A 20,290-nucleotide genomic window follows, 5' to 3' on the forward strand; every position below is an offset into this window, starting at 1 on the left:
TAAGGTCATCTGGGTTTACCCTTTTGTTATTTTCCATGAGTTTTACTGTTTTGTATTTTACATTCAGGTTTAGAATCCATTTTTTAAGGGATTTTATTTTTTTGTCAGAGAGCAGAAGCAGAGGGAGGGGCAGGCTCCCCGCTGAGCAAGGAGCCCCATGTGGAACTCAATCCCAGGACCCTGGGATCATGACCTGAGCGCAAGGCAGGTGCTTAACTGCTTGAGCCACCCAGGTATCCCAGGTTTAGAATCCATTTGAGTTAATTTTCTGAAGAGTATAAAATCTGCATCTAGATTCATTTTTCTTTTTCTTCCTTCCTTCCTTTTTTTTTTTTTTTTTTTTGCATGTAGATGCCCCTTTTAGTGCCATTTGTTGAAAAGACAGTCTTTTCTCCATTTTATTGTCTCACTCCTTTGTGAAGGATCAGTTGACCATGTTTATGTAGTTTTATTTCTGGGCTCTCTCTTTTGTTCCACTGATCTATTTGTTTATTTTTTCATCAATACCACATTGTCTTGTAGGTTGAGAGTAATTCAGTTTTGGGTGATGATAGTCCTCCAACTTTGTTCTTTCCACATTTTGTTGGTTATTCTGGGTCTTTTTGCCATATATATTTTAAAATCATTTCATCAACACCCACAAAATAACTTGTTGGGATTTTTTGTTGGGATTCCATTGAATCTACAGATGAAGTTATGAAGAAATGTCATTGAACAGGGCACCTGGGTGGCTCAGTCGTTAAGCGTCTGCCTTTGGCTCAGGTCATGATCCTGGCATCTGGGAACGATCCCCACATCAGGCTCCCTGCTCAATGGGAAGCCTGCTTCTCCCTTTCCTGCTTCCCCTGCTTGTATTCCCTCTCTCACTATCTCTCTCTCTCTCAGTCAAATAAATAAAATAAAAAAAAAAATGCCATTGAACAATACTGAGTCTTCCTCTCAATGAACATAGAATATTTCTCCATTTATTATTTTAAAAATCTCTTTCATCTTATAGTTTTCTCCATATATCTTGTACATGTTTTTGGTATTTATAAGATGTACAAACCATCTTATTATTTTACTAATGTAAATGGTATTTTTTAAAATTTCAAATTACAATTGTTTATTGTTAGTTTATAGGGAAGTGATTGACTTTCATATAGTAATCTTTTAACCTGAAACTTTGCTGTAAATGCTTTATAGTTTCAGGAGTTTTATGTTGTTTGTTTGTTTAAGATTTTATTTATTTATTTGACAGAGAGATCACAAGCAGGCAGAGAGGCAGGCAGAGAGAGGGGAGGAAGCAGGCTCCCCGCTGAGCAGAGAGCCCGATGTAGGACTCGATCCCAGGACCCTGAGATCATGACCTGAGCCGAAGGCAGCAGCTTAACCCACTGAGCCACCCAGGCGCCCTGTGTTCCTGATCTTAATGGGAAAGCTTCTAGTTTCTCACAGGTAAGTACAACATTGGCTGTAGGGCATTTTGGCAGGTTTGTTTTTTTATTTTATCAGGTTGGGAAATTCCCATGTGTTCCTAGTTTGTTGAATTTTTTTAATCATATATCAGTGTTGGGTTTTGTTAAATACTTTTTCTGTATCTATTAACATGATCATATGATTTTTATTCTTTAGCCTGTTGATGTGATGAATGACATTTTAGTATATTTTTTAATATTGAACCAGCCTTGCATACCTGGAATAAGTCCCACTATATAATTCTTTTTTTTTCTTACAGATTTCTTTTATTTAAAAAAAAAATTTTAAGATTTTATTTATTCGACAAAGAGAGACAGCTGGAGAGGGAACACAAACAGGGGACATGGGAGAGGGAGAAGCAGGCTTCCTGCAGTGCAGGGAGCCTGACATGGGGCTTGATCCCAGGACCCTGGGATCATGACCTGAGCCGAAAGCAGACACTTAACGATTGAGCCACCCAGGTGCCCCAGATATATTTCTTTTGGAGAGAGAGACAGACCACAGTGGGGAGAGGCAGAGAGAGAATGAGAGAGAATCCAAGCAGACTCCATGCTGAGCACAGAGCCTGAAGCCAGCTTTATCTCATGAGCCTGAGATGATGACCTGAGCCAAAACCAAGAGTCAGACACTCAACCAACTGCATGTGTAGACCCCTCCCACTATAATTCTTTTTATACATTATTGGATTTGATTTCGTAGTATTTTATTGAGGATTTTTAAATTGATATTCTTGAGAGATACTGATTTGTAGATGTCTTTTCTAGTACTTTTTTCCTGGTTTTTGGTATTATGGCAGTGCTTGCCTCATAGAATGCCTCACTGCTATTCGCATCTACTCCAGACACTGCCTGTCCTTTCCGTAAGGTCACCGTTCACTTCTACAGACTATCCAGGTCCCTGTTCCCTGACCATAGTTTTACATCTGTTTTTCAGTTTTAGAAGATGTCTTTCAATGCCCTTTACTCTATTGTACTGGAAACCTTACATGTGGAGAGTTTAGCAGATATTTGATGACTGCCTCTTATCATCCATTTTCCCTTTCCTCTTTCCCAACAACACTGATTCCATTTGGAGATCTGTGAACTTCCTGACCGTGATTTCTAGGAGTAAAGAATGTGACCTAACCTACATTAATAAAAGCGGATTCTACCTCCATGTTGGAAGATGGTTCAGTTTTAGGCATGTGACCTTAAGCTCGTCCCATCAGGACTTTTGTTGGAGATGCTGGGACAAATCCAGCTCTGGCTGGATGAGACATGTAACCCAGGGGTTGTTAGTAGTCTTCTTGAAACTAGGAGAAATGTGAGCCTTAGATTGAGACCAACCACCATAGAAGGCAGAGCAGAGTGATATATTTCAGTCCGGGTGACACCGCTGAGCTGTAGGATCGAGCATCTCCTGATACCTTGAGCTGCCCTTGACTTTTTAGCTACACGAACCTGTACAATTCCTTTTATTGTTTAAGCCAGTGTAGATTGGAGTTTCTGTTATTTATAACTGAAATAATCAATACATAGAGAAATAACTGATATATAGATGTAGGAGATGAGGAATCCTTTTATATACACCTATTTGAAAGTTTTCATTATGAATAGAGTCATAGAATGAACCCCTGCGTAGGCATCTTCATTTTGCCAATCTTGTTTCATTTATCCCTTCCAGTTCTTTTGTTTTTATTCTATTGGTTTTGTTAGAATTTTTTGTTTAGGAATATTTTTATTTTTTTATTTTGTTTTGTTTATTTTTTTTAAAGATTTTATTTATTTATTTGAGAGAGAAAGAGTACAAGCAGGGGAGAGGCAGAGGGAGAAGCAGACTCCCTGCTGAGCAGGAAGCCCAATGTGAGGCTCAGTCCCAGGACCCTGAGATCATGACCTGAGCTGAAGGCAGAGGCTTAACTAACTAAGCCACCCAGGTGCCCTTATTTTTTTTAATTATTTTTTAAAGTAACCTCTGCACCCAACATGGGGCTCAAACTCAAAACCCTGAGATCAAGAGTCGCATGCTCTAGAGACACCCAGGTGCCCCTTGGGAGTATTTCAAAGGAAATCTGAGACATTAGAACATTTTACTCATAAATAGTTTAGTTCATAACAGGTAAACAATTCTTTCTGATGGCTGAGTAATATACCGTTGTGTATATGGACCACATCTTTATCCATTCATCTGTTGAAGGACATCTCATCTCTTCCCACTGTTTGGCTATTGTGGACATTGCTGCTAAGAACATTGGTGTGCATGTGGCCCTTCTACAAACTGAGGATTTTAGAAGGGAGGAGGGTAGGGGATGGGTGAGAATGGTGGTGGGTATTAAGGAGGGCACAGATTGCATAGATCACTGGGTGTTATTCACAAACAATGAATCATGGAACACTACATCAAAAACTAATGATGTACTGTATGGTGACTAACGTAACATAATAAAATTCAAAAAAGATAAACAATTCTTGACAATCTCCATTCAAAACCATCTTTGAGAAAAAAATTCCCCATCAACAGAGGCCCTCTCTCCCACAGGAGGGAAGTTTAATTGAGAACATGGGAACTGCTTTTCACTTGCTCTGAAGGCTACTAGAACTCATCTGACAATTTTTCTAGATGGCCATGTAAGAGGACTCTCTGGGGTTCCTCTCTGTGGTATTTAATTATGAGAAAAACAGGCAACCAAATGTATCATAATGAGGGTGGTCCTGGAGGGATGCTAGAAGCTTCTAACAATCAGCAGAGCAATTTATTAATAAGGCAAAAACTACGTGATCAACTGCTGTACTTTTAACAAGCCCCAAAGTGATTCACTCATTAAAAGTTCAGTGGCAACAGTTAATTGATAGTTTCTGGAAATTAAAAAACAAAACAATAATAATTAGTATTCTCTTATGTATTTGTATAGAACATTCTTCCACGAGGTAAAGTGCCCTCATCTACCTCCTTGCACTGGCTTTAAGTTTTTGTTCTTGAAATAATGTGTCATGTGGGGCGCCTGGGTGGCTCAGTGGGTTAAGCCGCTGCCTTCGGCTCGGGTCGTGGTCTCAGGGTTCTGGGATCGAGCCCCGCATCGGGCTCTCTGCTCAGCAGGGAGCCTGCTTCCTCCTCTCTCTCTCCCTGCCTCTCTGCCTGCTTGTGATCTCTCTTTGTCAAATAAATAAATAAAAATCTTTAAAAAAAAAAAAAAGAAAGAACGTGTCATGTGTAAATGACTTATACTAAAATCATAAGAATATTGTGTTAATTCACCCCCCTCAGCTTTCCTGCTTGATAATATTTATTTTAATTAGTTTTTGACCATCACATTTCAGTAACTGATAGGATACAATGTGACCTGGAAATTTAATATTCCCATTCTATTTTCTTTTCCATTTGATATCATACTTACTCTTAATAAGGAATGTTCTCTCCTTTTCCCTTGTTGGTGTTCATTCCATCCCTCGATCCTCTTTCTGGAGTTATTCTAGAATAAGCTACTATGTATTGCAACGCTCAGGGCCCTGATCATCACGAACTGTACTGTACACTTCTGTGAAAGATTCTTTTGTGACCAATTAATACTTTCCATAGTTTATCCTTTATAAAAGACAACTTAGCTAACCAAGTGTTATTTTGACCAGAATTGCTGTACAATAAGCTACTGTTTATGACCTGCAGTTCCCAAATTGGCATTTAAATTAAATTGTTTCCAAAACGGGTTCTGTCCTTATTTGTACTTGGGTATGTTTACTCCTTAAAACTTTTAGAAATATGTCCACTGTGAGCGTTCATTCATTCATTTGACGTTGGGTAAATATTTACTGAGCACTTTTTATGTCCAGGCATTATTTTATGTGCTGGGATTTTACATTCACAAGGGAATGGAAGGTGCTGGTAGAGAATAAGGGGTTTCTTTTTGAGGTGTTGCAAATGTTCTGGAATTAAATAGTTGTGATGAATTGGGATGATACTAATAAAACCACTGAGTTATAACCTTTAAAATGGTGAATTTTATGGTAAGAGACTTATAGCTCAGTAATAAAATTGACTAAGAATGGGAGCAAAGTGGAGAGTGACAGGTAGGCTTCCAGGTAACTAGTAAATACAACAGAGAAGAAGAGTGTGGACCGAAAAGAGAGATTAAGTAAAGGCTTTGGAAAGAAACTAATTAAGGAAGTCTCCTTTGGAGATTTTATTTTTTTTTTAAAGTGAACAAGTTAGTGACATTTAAAGAGGGCACATATTGCATGGAGCACATACCAGAATGGAGAATCAATAATACAGAGAAGCAAAATGAATAAAGATTGGGAAGACAGAAGCAAAACTATTGGTATTGGGTAAGGTGGAGTGAACATGCCTCATCTTTTCTTTCACATAGAAACAACTATAAAGCCTGGTTAAAACAAATGGAGCAGCTATTTTAGAACTTCAAAGAGCCAATAGCAGGCGGTGATGTGGAGAACAGCACCAGAATTCAAAGTACCACTGAATTGATTGTGAGTTGACAGTTTATTTTCTCTGATTTCCCTTGATCTCAACACAACTAGAAACCTGAACGTGAACACGGTTGTAAAACTAGAGAGAAACATAAAACATTTATTTCTGATAAAAACCTTCAGCAATTTGGGAACGGAATGGAAATTGTTCAAACTGTAAAAGAGCATCTATTAAAAAAAAAAAAAGCTATACCTAGTATCGTGCTTAATTGTCAAAAATTAAATTATTTCCCTCCGAGATCAGGAACAAGGTGAGAATCCCCACTCATACTATTCCTTTTCAGCATTATACCAGAAGTCTTAGCCAGTGCAAAAACGCAAGAAAAGGAAACATAAAACATCCAGGTTGGGAAGGAAAAAATTAAAACACTCTCTGTTCACAGATGTCAGAGATTTTCAATGTAGAAAATCACCTAAAACCTAACGAAAATTTCCAGAAAAAGTACATTTAGTGAGATCGTAAGATGCAAGGTCAACAAACAAAATAAATTCTATTTCTATGCACTAGAGACAATATCATTTACAATACCTCCAAAAATAAAATATTTAGGGACACCTGGGTGGCTCAGTGGGTTAAGCATCTGCCTTTGGCTTAGGTCATGATCCCAGGATCCTGGGATCCAGTCCCACATGGGGCTCCTTGCTCATCAGGGAGTCTGCTTCTCCCTCTGCCTGCTGCTCCCCCTGCTTGTGTGCTCTCTCTCTCTGACAAATAAATAAAATCTTCTAAAAAATATTTAGGAATAACCCTTACAAAACACTTACATGACCAAAAAAACCCCACAGGATATGTATTTTGAGAACTTCAAACGACTGGTGAAGTAAGAGAAGTCCAAATTAATGGAAAGACATACCATATTCATAAATTGGAAAGACTCCACATAGTAAAGATGTCAGCTCTCCCCAGATTGATCAATAGATTGAATGTAGAGTGGAAAGATAGAGGAACTAGAGTAGCCTAAACAGTTTTGCAAAATAATAAAAAAGACTTGAAGGATTCACATCACTCTTATAAGACTTTCTCTAAAGCTACACTAATCAAAACAGTGTGGGATTGGTAAGGGATAGACACACAGATCAATGGAATAGAATAAAGAGGCCAGAAATTGACCCACATAAGCATGGCAAATTGATTTTTATAGGCAACTTTTTAATAGATGCTATTCTATTAGATGAACAAAATTAACTATTTTATTTTATTTTTTTAAAGATTTTATTTATTTATTTGACAGATGGAGATCACAAGTAGGCAGAGAGAGAGAGAGAGAGAAGCAGGCTCCCTGCTGAGCAGACAGCCTGATGCGGGGCTCGATCCCAGGACCCTGACAGCATTACCTGAGCTGAAGGCAAACACTTTATCCCACTGAGCCACCCAGGCATCCCAAATTAACTATTTTAAGGTGAACAAGTTAGTGACATTTAAAGAGGGCACATATTGCATGGAGCACTGGATGTGGTACATAAAAAAATGAATCTTGGAACACTGAAAAATAAAAAAATAAATAAAGCATTCACATGTTGTTCAACCACCCCCTCTATCTAGCTTCAAAACATGTTAATCACCCCCAAAGAAAACCCTGTATCCATTAGGTAGTTACTCCCCATTTCCCCCTTTCCACAGTCCCTGGCAACCACAAATCTGCTTTTTGCCTCCACTGGATTTATCTATTCTGACTATTTAATATAAATGGAGTCATACTGGGCATCTGCTTTCAGCTCAGGTCATGATCCCAGAGTCCTGGGACTGAGCCCCATGTCAGGCTCCCAGCAGGGCAAGGAGCCTGCTTCTCCCTCTCCCCCACTTGTGCTCTCTCTTTCTCTCTCTCTCTCAAATAAATAAAAATCTTTAAAAAAAAATAAATAGGGTTCTACAATATGTGACCTTTTGGGCCTGGGTTTTATTTCATTGAGCATAATATCTCTGAAGTTCATCCCACTGTAGTGCGTATCAGCACTTGATTCTGTTTTTGTCTGAATAACATTCCATAGTATTGATAGACTACAATTTGTTTATCCACTCATTTGCTGATGGACATTTGAGCTTGTCTACTTTTTGGTTAATGTGAATAGCACTGCCATAAACATGCAAGTCCAAGCATTGGTTTGAGTGCCTGTTTTAATTTTTTGGGGGTATATATCTGGGAAGGGATCTGTGAGGTTATATGGTAATTCTATTGAATTATCGAGGAACAAACTTTTCTATAGTGGCTGAGCTACTCTACATTCTCACCAGCCATGTACAGGGGCTCTAATTTCTCTACATCCTTGCCAACATTGGCTGTTTGCCTATTTTATATTATTATTGAAGTCATCTAAATGAGTGTCAAGTGGTATTTCATTGTGATTTGATCTGCATTTCCCAATGACTAATGATGTTGAACATCTTGTTATGAGCTTTCTGGCCATTTCTCTTCTTTGGAGAAATGTTTATTCAAATCCCTTGGCCATTTAAAACTTGGGTTGTTCATCTTTTTGGTTTTGAGTTGTGGAAGTTCTTTATATATTCTGGATACTGAGCCCTTACCCTATATATGATTTACAAATATTTTCTCCCCTTCTGTAAGTTTTCCCACTTTTTTAAAAGATTTTTAAAAATTTATTTGAGAGAGTGGGAGAGCAGGAGAGAGAGAGAACATGAGCAGGGGGAGGAGCAGAGGGAGAAGGAGCAGAGTCCCAGCTGACCAGGGAGCCCCACGTGGGGCTCAGTCCCCACACTCTGGGATCATGACCTGAGCTGAAGGCAGATACTCAACCAACTGAGCCACCCAGGCACCGCTCTTCTTTCTTTCTTTCCTTTCCTTTTTTTTAAAAAAAGGATTTTATTTATTTAACAGGGGCATTAGGGGGAGCTGCAGAGGGAGAGGCAGAGGGAGAGACAGAGGGAAAGTCACAGGCTCCCACAGATCAGGGAACCTGATGTTGGGGCTTGATCCCAGGACCCTGGAATCATGACCTGAGCTGAAAGCAGACACTTAACTGACTGAGCCACCGAGGCACCCCTCTTCTTACTTTCTTGATAAAAGTCCTTTCATAGATGAAGTTTTAAAATTTTGCTGAGGTCCATTTTGTCTCTTTTTTCCTTTGCTGCTTTTGTTTTAGGTGTCACATCTAAAAACCCATTGCCAGGTATGCCTGGGATAGAGTCCTGCACTGGGATCCTCGCTCAGCAGGGAGCCTGCTTCTCCCTCTGTCTATTGCTCCCCCTGCTTATGCTCACTCTCTATCTCTCTCTGACAAATAAATAGATGAAATATTTTATTTATTTATTTATAAATAAATAAATAAATAAATATCAAATCCCATTGCCAAATCCAAGGTCACAAAGATTTACCTGTATATTTTCTTCTAAAAGTTTTATAGTGTTAGCTCTTATATTTAATTAGCAATAATCGCGCCTCGGATAAACCTCATTGGCTACGATACTGCCACTGCGCAAAGCTAGCTCTTATATTTAGATCATGGATACATTTTCATTAATTTCTTTTTTGTAGGGTATGCAGTAGGTGTCCAAGTTGATTTTTTTTTTTTTTTGGCATGTGGCAATCCAGTTGTCCCAGCAACATTTGTTGAGGAAATTATTCCTTCCCCCACTAAATGGTCTTGTAATCCTTATTGAAAAGCATTTGACCAGGGGCACCTGAGTGGTTCAGTTAGCTAAGCATCCAACTCTTGATCTCAGCTCAAGTCTTTTTTTTTTTTTTTAGATTTTATTTCTTTATTTGACACACAGAGAGAGATCACAAGTAGGCAGAGAGGCAGGCAGAGAGAGAGAGGGGGAAGCAGGCTCCCTGCTGAGCAGAAAGCCCGATGCAGAGCTCGATCCCAGGACCCTGAGATCATGACCTGAAACGAGGCAGAGGCTTAACCTTCTGAGCCACCCAGGCACCCCTCAGCTAAAGTCTTGAACTCAGGGTTGTGAGTTGAAGCCCTTCATTGGGCTCCCCGCTGGGCATGGAGTCTACTGAAAAAATCAGTTGAGCATAGATATATGGACTTATTTTTGGAGTCTCAGTTCTATTCTAGTGGTCTGCATGTGTATGCTTAAGTCAGTACCACATCATTTTGGTTACTGGATTTATAGTATGCTTTGAAGTTGAGAAGTTGAATCCTCCAATTTTGTTCTTTTTTTATTTTTATTTTTATTTTTTTTATTTTTATTTTTTAAAGATTATTTATTTATTTATTTGACAGACAGAGATCACAAGTAGGCAGAGAGGCAGGCAGAGAGAGAGGAGGAAGCAGGCTCCCTGCTGAGCAGAGAGCCCGATGTGAGACTCGATCCCAGGACCCTGAGATCATGACCTGAGCTGAAGGCAGAGGCTTAAGCCACTGAGCCACCCAGGCGCCCCCAATTTTGTTCTTTTTTTAAAAGATTTTATTTATTTATTTGACAGACAGAGATCACAAGTAGGCAGAGAGGCAGGCAGAGAGAGAAGAAGGGAAGCAGGCTCCCCGCTGAGCAGAGAGCCCCACGCAGGGCTCAATCCAAGGACCCTGGGATCATGACCTGAGCTGAAGGCAGAGGCTTTAACCCACTGAGCCACCCAGGCACCCCGAGCAGATTATTTCTAAACCAGGAGAGGAGGTTGCTCAGAAGAAAAAGATATCGTAGAAGAAACTTAAGAAACAAAAACTTAGACCCTGGGAATAAATTCTGCATAAATAATGCAAATAAAAGTTAAAACACACACATGCAAATACTCATAATGGCTACATTCATATAGCCCAAAACTGGAAACAACCCAGATGGCTTACACTATGGTAAACTATTTAACTACCATGGAATAATATTCAGCAATAAAAAGGAATAAACAATAGATACATGAAAACATGCAAGTTTCGTGAATCTCCAATGAGTTATGCTAAGTGGTGAAAACCAATTTCAAAAGGTTTCGTACTATATGGCTCCATTTATATTATTATTATATTCTGTATTATACATTACATTTTTATATTTTTCTTTTTTTTTAAAGATTTTATTTATTTATTTGATAGGTAGCGATCACAAGTAGGCAGAGAGGCAGGCAGAGAGAGAGTGGGGAAGCAGGCTCCCCAGGGAGCAGAGAGCCTGATACGGGGCTCGATCCCAGGACCCTGGGATCATGACCCGAGCCAAAGGCAGAGGCTTTAATCCACTGAGCCACCCAGGCGCTCCTATTATATTTTTCAAGTGGCAAAATTTTCCAAATGTTGAACAGATTGGTAGTTACTAGGGGTTAAGGTGGGGGGCAGGAGGTAGAAGGATGTGCTTATAACAAGGCAACCTGAGGAATCCTTATGTTGATGGAACTGTTCTTTATCTTGACTGTAGGGGAGGATTCACTAAGCTACACATGGGATAAAATTGTAGAGAGCTAGATACACATACACACAAATGCATACACATGCATAAATAATTGCAAGTAAAATGGGGGGGACTCTGAATAAGACTGGTGGTTGTGTCATAATTTATGGCTTATGAGAATGTGTGTGTATTGTGTGTGTGTGCATGAACATGGAATGTATGTGTTTATCTGATGTCTAGATTTCTCAATTTTCTATTTTGTAAAGTGAAAGTCAAAAAAAGTCCACGTTGTGAGGTTTTCAGGGAAATTCAATAATGAACACATAAAATGCCTAGAACATTCTGGCTTTATTGAAGCATTATATAATTGTATGTAGGTATCAATAAACAGTATACATTGTTTCACATATTTACATTTTTTAAAAGATTTTTTATTTATTTATTTGACAGAGAGAAATCACAAGTAGGCAGAGAAGCAGGCAGAGAGAGAGGAGGAAGCAGGCTCCCTGCTGAGCAGAGAGCCCGATGCGGGGCTCAAACCCAGGACCTGGGATCATGACCTGAGCCGAAGGCAGCGGCTTAACCCACCGAGCCACCCAGGTGCCCCTTACATTTTTTTTTTTTTTAAAGATTTTATTTATTTATTTGACAGAGAGAGATCACAAGTAGACGGAGAGGCAGGCAGAGAGAGAGAGAGAGGGAAGCAGGCTTCTTGCTGAGCAGAGAGCCTGATGCGGGACTCGATCCCAGGAACCTGAGATCATGACCTGAGCCGAAGGCAGCGGCTTAACCCACTGAGCCACCCAGGCGCCCTATTTTTTATATAAATATTTCCCTACTATAGAATATTTTCTTCAGTTTGTTTTGTTCATTCCCAAATTGGAAAGGAAAATGCAAACCCCATCTCTGTTCACAGATGGCATGAATCTTCTATATAGAAAATGTCAAGGAATCTCAACAAAAAGCCAACTATTAAAGTTAACAAACAAATCCAACAAAGTTGAAGTGTAAGAAAGATCAAGATACAAAAATCAGGTGTGATTAGCAGTGAACAATCTCGAAAGTAAATGAAGAAAACAATTCCATTTATAATATTTCAAAAGAAGAAAATACTCAGGGATAAATTTCACCAAGAAGATACAATACTTGTACACTAACAACTATAAAATATTGCTAAAAGCAATTAAAGAAGAACAAAATAAACAGACATCCCATGTTCGTGGACTGGAAGACTTAATATTATTAAGATTGCCATGTTCCCCAAAGCAATCTACAGATTTAACACAATCCCTGTCATAATACCAACTGCCTCTTTGTAGAAATGGAAAAGTGCATCCTAAAATCAATATGAAATTGCAAAGGACCTCGAATAGTCAAAACAATATCAAAAAAGAACAAAGTTTGGAGGACTCACTATTTCCAATTTCAAAAATTACTGCACAGGTATAGTAATGAAAAACTGTGGTATTGGCCCAAAGATGAACATATATTTCGGGTGAATAGAAATGAAAGTCCAGGATTAACCCGTACATCTCTGGTGAATTGATTTTTGACGATAGTGCCAAGACTGTTCAATGGAGAAAGAACAGTATCGTCAACAAATGGTCCTGAGAAAAGTGTACATGGACGTGCCAAAGAGTCAGATTATGTACTTCACATCATATACAGAGACTAACTCAGACTGAATAAAAGACCTAAATATAACATCTGACACTATACAACTCCTAAAAGAAAACATGGCTAAATCTTCATGACCTTCGATTCGGCAATGGATTCTTAGATATGACACCAAAACCAAAAGCAACAAAAGAAAAATAGATAAATTAACCTTATCAAAATAAAAAAACTTTTGTGCTTCAAAGGACACCATTTAAAAAGTGAAATGACAATCCACATAGCGAGAGAACATTTTTGTCAATCATATGTCTGATAAGTATCTAGTGTCAAAAAGATATGAAGAACTCTTACAACTTAACAACAAAAAGACAAACAACCTGATTTAAAAATGGGCAAAGGACTTGAATAGACATTTCTCCAAAAAAGATACATGTATGGCTAATAAGGACATGAAATGATGCTTCAACATCATTAGACATGGGCTAAATGAAAATCAAAGCCACAATGAAATACCACGCCTTATCCACTAGGACTGCTATTTATTATTTTTTAAAGATTTTATTTGTTTATTGACACACAGAGAAAGATCACAAGTAGGCAGAGAGGCAGGCAGAGAGAGAGGGGGAAGCAGGCTCCCCGCTGAGCAGAGAGCCTGATGTGGGGCTCCATCCCAGGACCCTGAGATCATGACCCGAGCCGAAGGCAGAGGCTTAACCCACTAAGCCACCCAGGCGCCCTGCTATTTATTTTTTTAAAGGAAAACAACAAGTATTGTTGAAATATGGAAAAACTGGTGGGACTGTGAAATAGTACATCTTCTGTGGAAAATAGTTAGGCAGTTTCTCAAAAAGTTAAACATAAAATTACCATATGAGCCAATAATTCTACTTCTAGGTATATAACTAAAGGAATTAGAAACATTCTTCTAAACAAAAACTCATACATGAATGTTCATAGTAGCACTATTCATAATAGCTAAAAGGTGTATCGTACCCAAGTGTTCATCAACTGATGAATGAACAAACAAAATATAGTCTATTTATACATTGGAATATTATTAATCTATAAAAGGAATTTAGTATTGATACGTACTACAACATGGATGAATATTATAATAAATGAAAGAAGTCAGAACCAAAAGGCCATATATTATATGATTCCTTATATATGAAAAATCTGGAATAGACAATTCCACATAGACAGAAAGGAGATTAGTGGTTGGAGGATCGGGATCAAGGTAGAATGGGGAGTCCCTACTTAAATGTACAGGGATTCTTTTCTGGGAAGATGAAAATATTCTGGAACTAGACAGTGGCAGTGATTGTACAGCCTTGTGAAGATAATAAAAATCATTGTATTTGATCCTTTAAAATGACTAAACTTGAGAATTTTGTGACATTTTCTCAGTAAAACTTGGAAGACCCTAAAAATCTTTTTTATTTGGATTTTTTTTTAGAGATTTTATTTATTTATTTGATAGAGAGAGAGAGATCACAAGTAGGCAGAGAGGCAGGCAAACAGCCCCGATCCGAGGACCCTGAGCTGAAAGCAGAGGCTTAACCCACTAAGCCACCCAGGTGCCCTGGATATTTTTTATTGTAAAGGAGTTTGTTCTTATTGTGCTTATCCAAGCAATACAAAAGGCCATTTCAAAGCAAGTTAATAATCTTTTTGTGGCAGGGGCTACTTCTTGGCTATTGAACATCTACTCTCCATTTCTTAGTAATACAACACTTACATTGTTGGGGCTGCATGATATGATATGATATATTTGTGATCAGGTGAAAACTACATTTCCCAGCCTCCTCTGCAATTACATGTTGTTGTATCCAAATCCTCATCAATGAAAGTAACATGAAGCTATTGGATGGAACTTCTAGGATAGCTTCCCCTAAGAGGCAAAAACATCTTCCACCTTCCTTGCAGCACTGGGGACATGATGACCAGAGCACCTGCCACCATCTTAGACCACAGGTAGCCTGGAGGATAGAAGCCACGGACGAGGATGGTGGAGCGGGAAGATGGAAGGAAGCTGGATTGATGATTGTTGACCTGCTACCATGCCAGATCCTGACTGTCTGTCTCTGAATTTGCTTTGCGTGAAGCAAAACTACCCCCCCGCCCAGTTTCTAATAAAATAATTAAGTTGGATCACTACCTCATATTACACACAGTGATGAACTCCCAAAGAATTAAAAACTTAAATGTAGGGACGCCTGGGTGGCTCAGTTGGTTAAGCAGCTGCCTTCGGCTCAGGTCATGATCCCAGCGTCCTGGGATCGAGTCCCGCATCGGGCTCCTTGCTCGGCAGGGAGCCTGCTTCTCCCTCTGCCTCTGCCTCTGCCTGCCACTCTGTCTGCCTGTGCTTGCTCTCTCTCTCTCTCTGACAAATAAATAAACAAAATCTTTAAAAAAAAAACTTAAATGTAAAACATAAAACCATTTGAAGAAAAGAAATGGGATTTATTTCTATATTAGGGATTGGGATGAATTTTTTTTTTTTAATTTATAGTGAAGTCACTGTGGAATCAAAGCAAAGCTGGCTTCAATGGTCTTTTTTTTTTTTAAGATTTTATTTATTTATTTGAGAGAGAGACAGTGAAAGAGAGCATGAGCGAGGAGAAGGTCAGAGGGAGAAGCAGACTCCCCATGGAGCTGGGAGCCCGATGTGGGACTCGATCCTGGAACCCCGGGATCATGACTGAGCCGAAGACAGTCGTCCAACCAACTGAGCCACCCAGGCGTCCCGAATTGGGACGAATTTTTATTTTATTTTATTTTAAAGATTTTTATTTATTTATTTGACAGAGAGAGACCACAAGTAGACGGAGAGGCAGGCAGAGAGAGAGGGAAGCAGGCTCCCTGCCGAGCAGAGAGCCCGACTCGGGACTCGATCCCAGGACCCTGAGATCATGACCCGAGCCGAAGGCAGCAGATCAACCCACTGAGCCACCCAGGCGCCCCTGGGACGAATTTTTAAAAGCACAAATCAGGGGCGCCTGGGTGGCTCAGTGGGTTAAGCCTCTGCCTTCAGCTCAGGTCATGATCTCAGGGTCCTGGGATGGAGCCCTGCATCGGGCTCTCTGCTCAGCAGGGAGCCTGCTTCCCCCTCTCTCTCTGCCTGCCTCTCTGCCTACTTGTGATCTCTGTCTCTCAAATAAATTAAAAAAAAAATTTTAAAAAAGCACAAATCAACTTCAAGGCAGAAAATTATGAATTGGATTATATCAAAATTAAGGATTTTTGTTCAAAGAAGGTCAGCATAGGTTCAGGGGAAATATTTATAATGTGTGTAACCAGCAAGTTTTACCTAGACTATACTAAGAACTACTGCAAGTAAACCAACACACAGAAAAACTAAAAGCAGGCAGAGGATTTGAAAAGACAAGTTATTGAATAAGAAATTTAAAAAGTCAAAACATCTCTAAAAACTGTTCAACCTCACTAGTAATCATAGAAATGCAGAATAAACTGAGATTTATACCCATCGGTTTGGCATACATTAGAAGACGTGATTATACTAGGTGTTGTCTAGGATGAGGGGAAATCAGAAATCTTCATTTCTACCTGTTGGATGTCATAGACTGCATCGACCCATTGGCAGAATCTGAGAAGGGTCATAAGTATATCCCTGTTGCGGGGCGCCTGGGTGGCTCAGTGGGTTAGAGCCTCTGCCTTCGGCTCAGGTCATGATCTCAGGGTCCTGGGATCGAGTCCTGCATCGGGCTCTGCTCAGCAGGGAGCCTGCTTCCTCCACTCTCTCTGCCTGCTTCTTTGCCTACTTGTGAGCTTTCTCTACCAAATAAATAAACAATAATAATTTAAAAAGTATATCCCTGTTGCCCAGCAATCTCCATCTAGAATATACTTAAATACATACGTACATACACACATATCTGTTACAGACACTCATCCATTTCCATGAAGGGATATACACACGAATGTTCATTGCAGCATTGTTTGTGGTAGTGGGAAATTAAGACAGGCTGTGCGTTCATCCCTATAAATGAAAAATAAAATACGATAGATGTGTATTCAGTATGAGAAATACTGAAGCAATTGGACACATAGCAACATGGTTGTGTCTTTTAAAACATAAGTGAGAACCTTGTGAAAAAAAGAAGTTAAAAGGTAAGAAACAGAATGAAGTCGATGGCAAGTGCCATGGATGTCAATTTAAAACATTTACATATATAAGATACACTGTGTTTTACAAGGGTACAATTAGACCCAGACACTTCGCATGTCAGCCACATTCAGTGCCCATGAGTGTGCAGCGGAATGAGAGTAGGGATTGAGAATAAAGTGGAAAATAAAATAAGATTAAATTAAATCAAAGTAAGAGAAGACTTACAGAGTCCAATGATGACAGTTGGTGTAGTAGTCCAGGAGAGGCCATCATTTACTGAATTCCCCATTTTTGTTCATTGAGATTCGATTTTTCAGGAGTGTGGACTTTGTAGTAAATTAGACCTGGTTTAAGTTACTCTTTGCTTAGATGAGTAATGTAATACCTGAGCCTTAGTTTCTTTTTATTTTTAAGATTTTATTTATTTATTTGACAGAGATCACAAGTAGGCAGGGAGGCAGGCAGAGAGAGAGAAGGGGAAGCAGGCTCCCCGCTGAGCAGAGAGCCCAATGCGGGGCTTGATCCCAGGACCCTGAGATCATGACCTGAACCAAAGACAGAGGTTTAACCCACTGAGCCACCCATGCGCCCCTGAGCCTTAGTTTCTTGTAAAGTAGGAATAGTACCCGCCCGGTGTGGTCGTTGTGATGATGTTTGTAAGCTGCTGAGCACAGTGTCTGGCATAAGTCAGCAGGGAGCGCTAATGAGTGAGACCCTTGCCTGAGACTATGGGGTGGGAAGCGCCGGTCAACAGGGGCCGGGCCCATCCTGCTCACCCTTGGACACCACAAGCACCTGGCACGTGGTGAACCCTCAGTGACCAGTCCTTTGCATGACATGGTTTCTAAGTCTGCAGTCTCTGGGATAATTTATCTTCCATGACATCTAATGACCTGACGAGGTTACCAGTCACCTTTTATGTACTTATTTAGTATCGTTCATAAGGGATTACTCTTCACACAGCATGGTGGCGGCGTCAAAGGCTCATACCTCTGACTCGTGGGTTACGTTAGAGCCAGAGATAGTGGGAACCCCTTCTCCTCTTCTCCTCCCCGCAAAACACTCAAGGATGGCATCTCCCAGATGATGAGTCCAAAACCCTTACCACTTCTGCGTAGAATGGCTCGTTTATGCTCAGTGCAGAAGCAAACACTGAAGTCACTGATGTTTAACACTAAGCACGTCATACGATCACTTCCTGCTCAGTTAACTCATCTCCTGAGTGGTGACCAGACCACCTGCTCCAACTGCCATAAAAAGCATTTTAAAGATTTTTATATTTAAGCAATCTCTACACCCGCAGTGGGACTCAACCTCACAAACCTGAGATCAGGAGTCCCATGTTCTACCAACTGAGCCAGCTCGGCGCCCCAGAAAGCATTTTAAAAACTGAGCTGGAGTATATGAAAGTACCTTGAAAGGGATACAGTAACATCACCGGTCATTAATTAAAGAATGTGGTTATTCTTATTACTATTAAATTAGTAATATATCTTTGGGGTCGAACTGAGGTGAAAGATGGAGCGGGTTCTTCAGAGACAGACTTTTCCCCATGTGCCGGCCACGCAAATGCTTTGTGCCAATTACCTATGGGGGATGGAATGCTCTCTTGGGCTCTGCAGAATGAGCCCGAGCCAGCTGGGCTTCCAGGTGGCAGAGCCAGTGCTGCCAGGGCCAGCCCCAAGGTTAAAAGACTGTGCTCCCGACTAGTGGGCAGGGAAGCACCCGCACAGAGCCTCCTCCCTAATTCCTCTCTCTCTCTAGCTTTCTCTCTCTCTCTCTCTCCTACTTGGCCCACCAGGGACAGCGTGATGGATTTGGCAGAGTCCTGAAGCCAAAGGTATATTCCCGTGAACCATCCACAGACTTTTATTAACAGAGACTTCAGGGTTTATGAGAGACAAAAAGGGAACCAAGATGGGGAAAGGAAAGAGAGTGTGAAGTGAATGGCTTTTTAAAGGTGCTGATTTGGAATCTTCCCACAGAAAAAGTGTTGGAGGTGACATGGCTTTAGAGCCCCAAGGCCATGTGTGACCTTCTCTATCAGCTGAGAGAAGAGATGGGAGGCAAACATATTTGAACTGTGAAAGGAAGTTCGAAAACTACAAATGAAGAACTCTTTAACAAAGTCATATGTAAAATGGTCCAGGAGAGAAGCTGGGAAATTCTTAATCCAATGAGAATAACGAAAACAAAATTCTTCAGTGTGCACTTGACTCCTAGGATCAGAATCCTCAGCAGGAGAAGGTCCTGGAAGACTTGGTTATAGTCGAGTGCCCTGAGGCATGCAAATCTCTAGGCACATCTCTCTCTCTTGCCAAGGAAATTACCCATGTTTTATCATGCTGAAACCTAAAAAGGTCCAGTCATAATTTCTCTTGTTTTTAATTTAAGCCTATTTTCCTTTTCAGAGGAAAACACCTGTTGTGCAATCACATCTTTAAAATCCTCATTATTGTGAAGACATTAAGTGGAAGAGAACGCAAAGTCAAACCTCCCTTCAACCACTTGTTAAACGAACTGATGTCTTTGCTATTTTCTGTGGGAACGATTGCCTCCTGCTTCCTCCTCTGTAAAAATCTGCACATGCTCCATGTCTTTTAAACCATCAGACAAATCAGGTAAGACCTTCCACTAAGCAACTGGCCAGGCACTGCATGGCAGAAGGCTTCCCTCCTGGTCCTCACGTCAAACACTCCGCTTTCCCTTTGGTGACACCCACTGCAAACTGCCGTCACCTTGCAGGGAGAGGTATCCTGGAGAGCTTTCCTGGAACACCATGCTTATCCCACCATCTGCATTCTCAGTCGGTGGTCTTCAGTCGGTATACCTATGTGACATGCTGCCATATGTCTGGCCCTTTTCCTATTTTATGAGATCCTGGGCTCGTTAGAACTGCCACCGGGCCCAGGCTCATGATCCGTGCAGCCCGGACTTCTGTTCTAACAGCAGCTTCAGAAATCAACTTTAAGGGAGATTGGTTGTCTCCCCTGATATGAACATCAAAAGTTGAAGTCCCCTTCAGACAGCATTTATTCCCTTAATTTCTCTCTATAACTTTTTCTTAAAGTTTAATATTTTTAAACTGGGATGCCCCTTAGGCATTACAATTTCCATAATTTTAGTTTGAACTCTGTCATCTTTTTGGTTTACTGGTCCTATTTTATCTCTTTTAAGATTCAAACTCACTTATATCTCATTCTTGAATTCTAAGATTTAGGAATAAAATTCCTGTTCATCTGATCAAATACCTTAAATTTCCTTTTTTAGAAAGATTTTATTAATTTATTTGACAGAGAGAGACAGAGATCACAAGTAGGCAGAGAGGCAGGCAGAGAGAGA

At 40.1% G+C, this 20,290-nt stretch overlaps 1 long non-coding RNA gene and 1 other non-coding gene across 2 annotated transcripts; one reads left to right on the forward strand and one right to left on the reverse strand.

The window, feature by feature from the left end:
- The first annotated feature begins 1,291 nt into the window (after nucleotides 1-1,291).
- LOC125090768 (uncharacterized) lies at nucleotides 1,292-19,548 on the forward strand. The gene is made up of 3 exons (XR_007124477.1): nucleotides 1,292-1,437; nucleotides 5,801-5,918; nucleotides 19,360-19,548. It is a non-coding gene; the product is annotated as an uncharacterized LOC125090768 (long non-coding RNA).
- LOC125091197 (U4 spliceosomal RNA) lies at nucleotides 9,224-9,358 on the reverse strand. The gene has a single exon (XR_007124605.1). It is a non-coding gene; the product is annotated as a U4 spliceosomal RNA (small nuclear RNA).
- Nucleotides 19,549-20,290: the final 742 nt, after the last annotated feature.

This window comes from Lutra lutra, chromosome 18, assembly GCF_902655055.1.
Source record: "Lutra lutra chromosome 18, mLutLut1.2, whole genome shotgun sequence".
Lineage (NCBI taxonomy): Eukaryota > Metazoa > Chordata > Mammalia > Carnivora > Mustelidae > Lutra > Lutra lutra.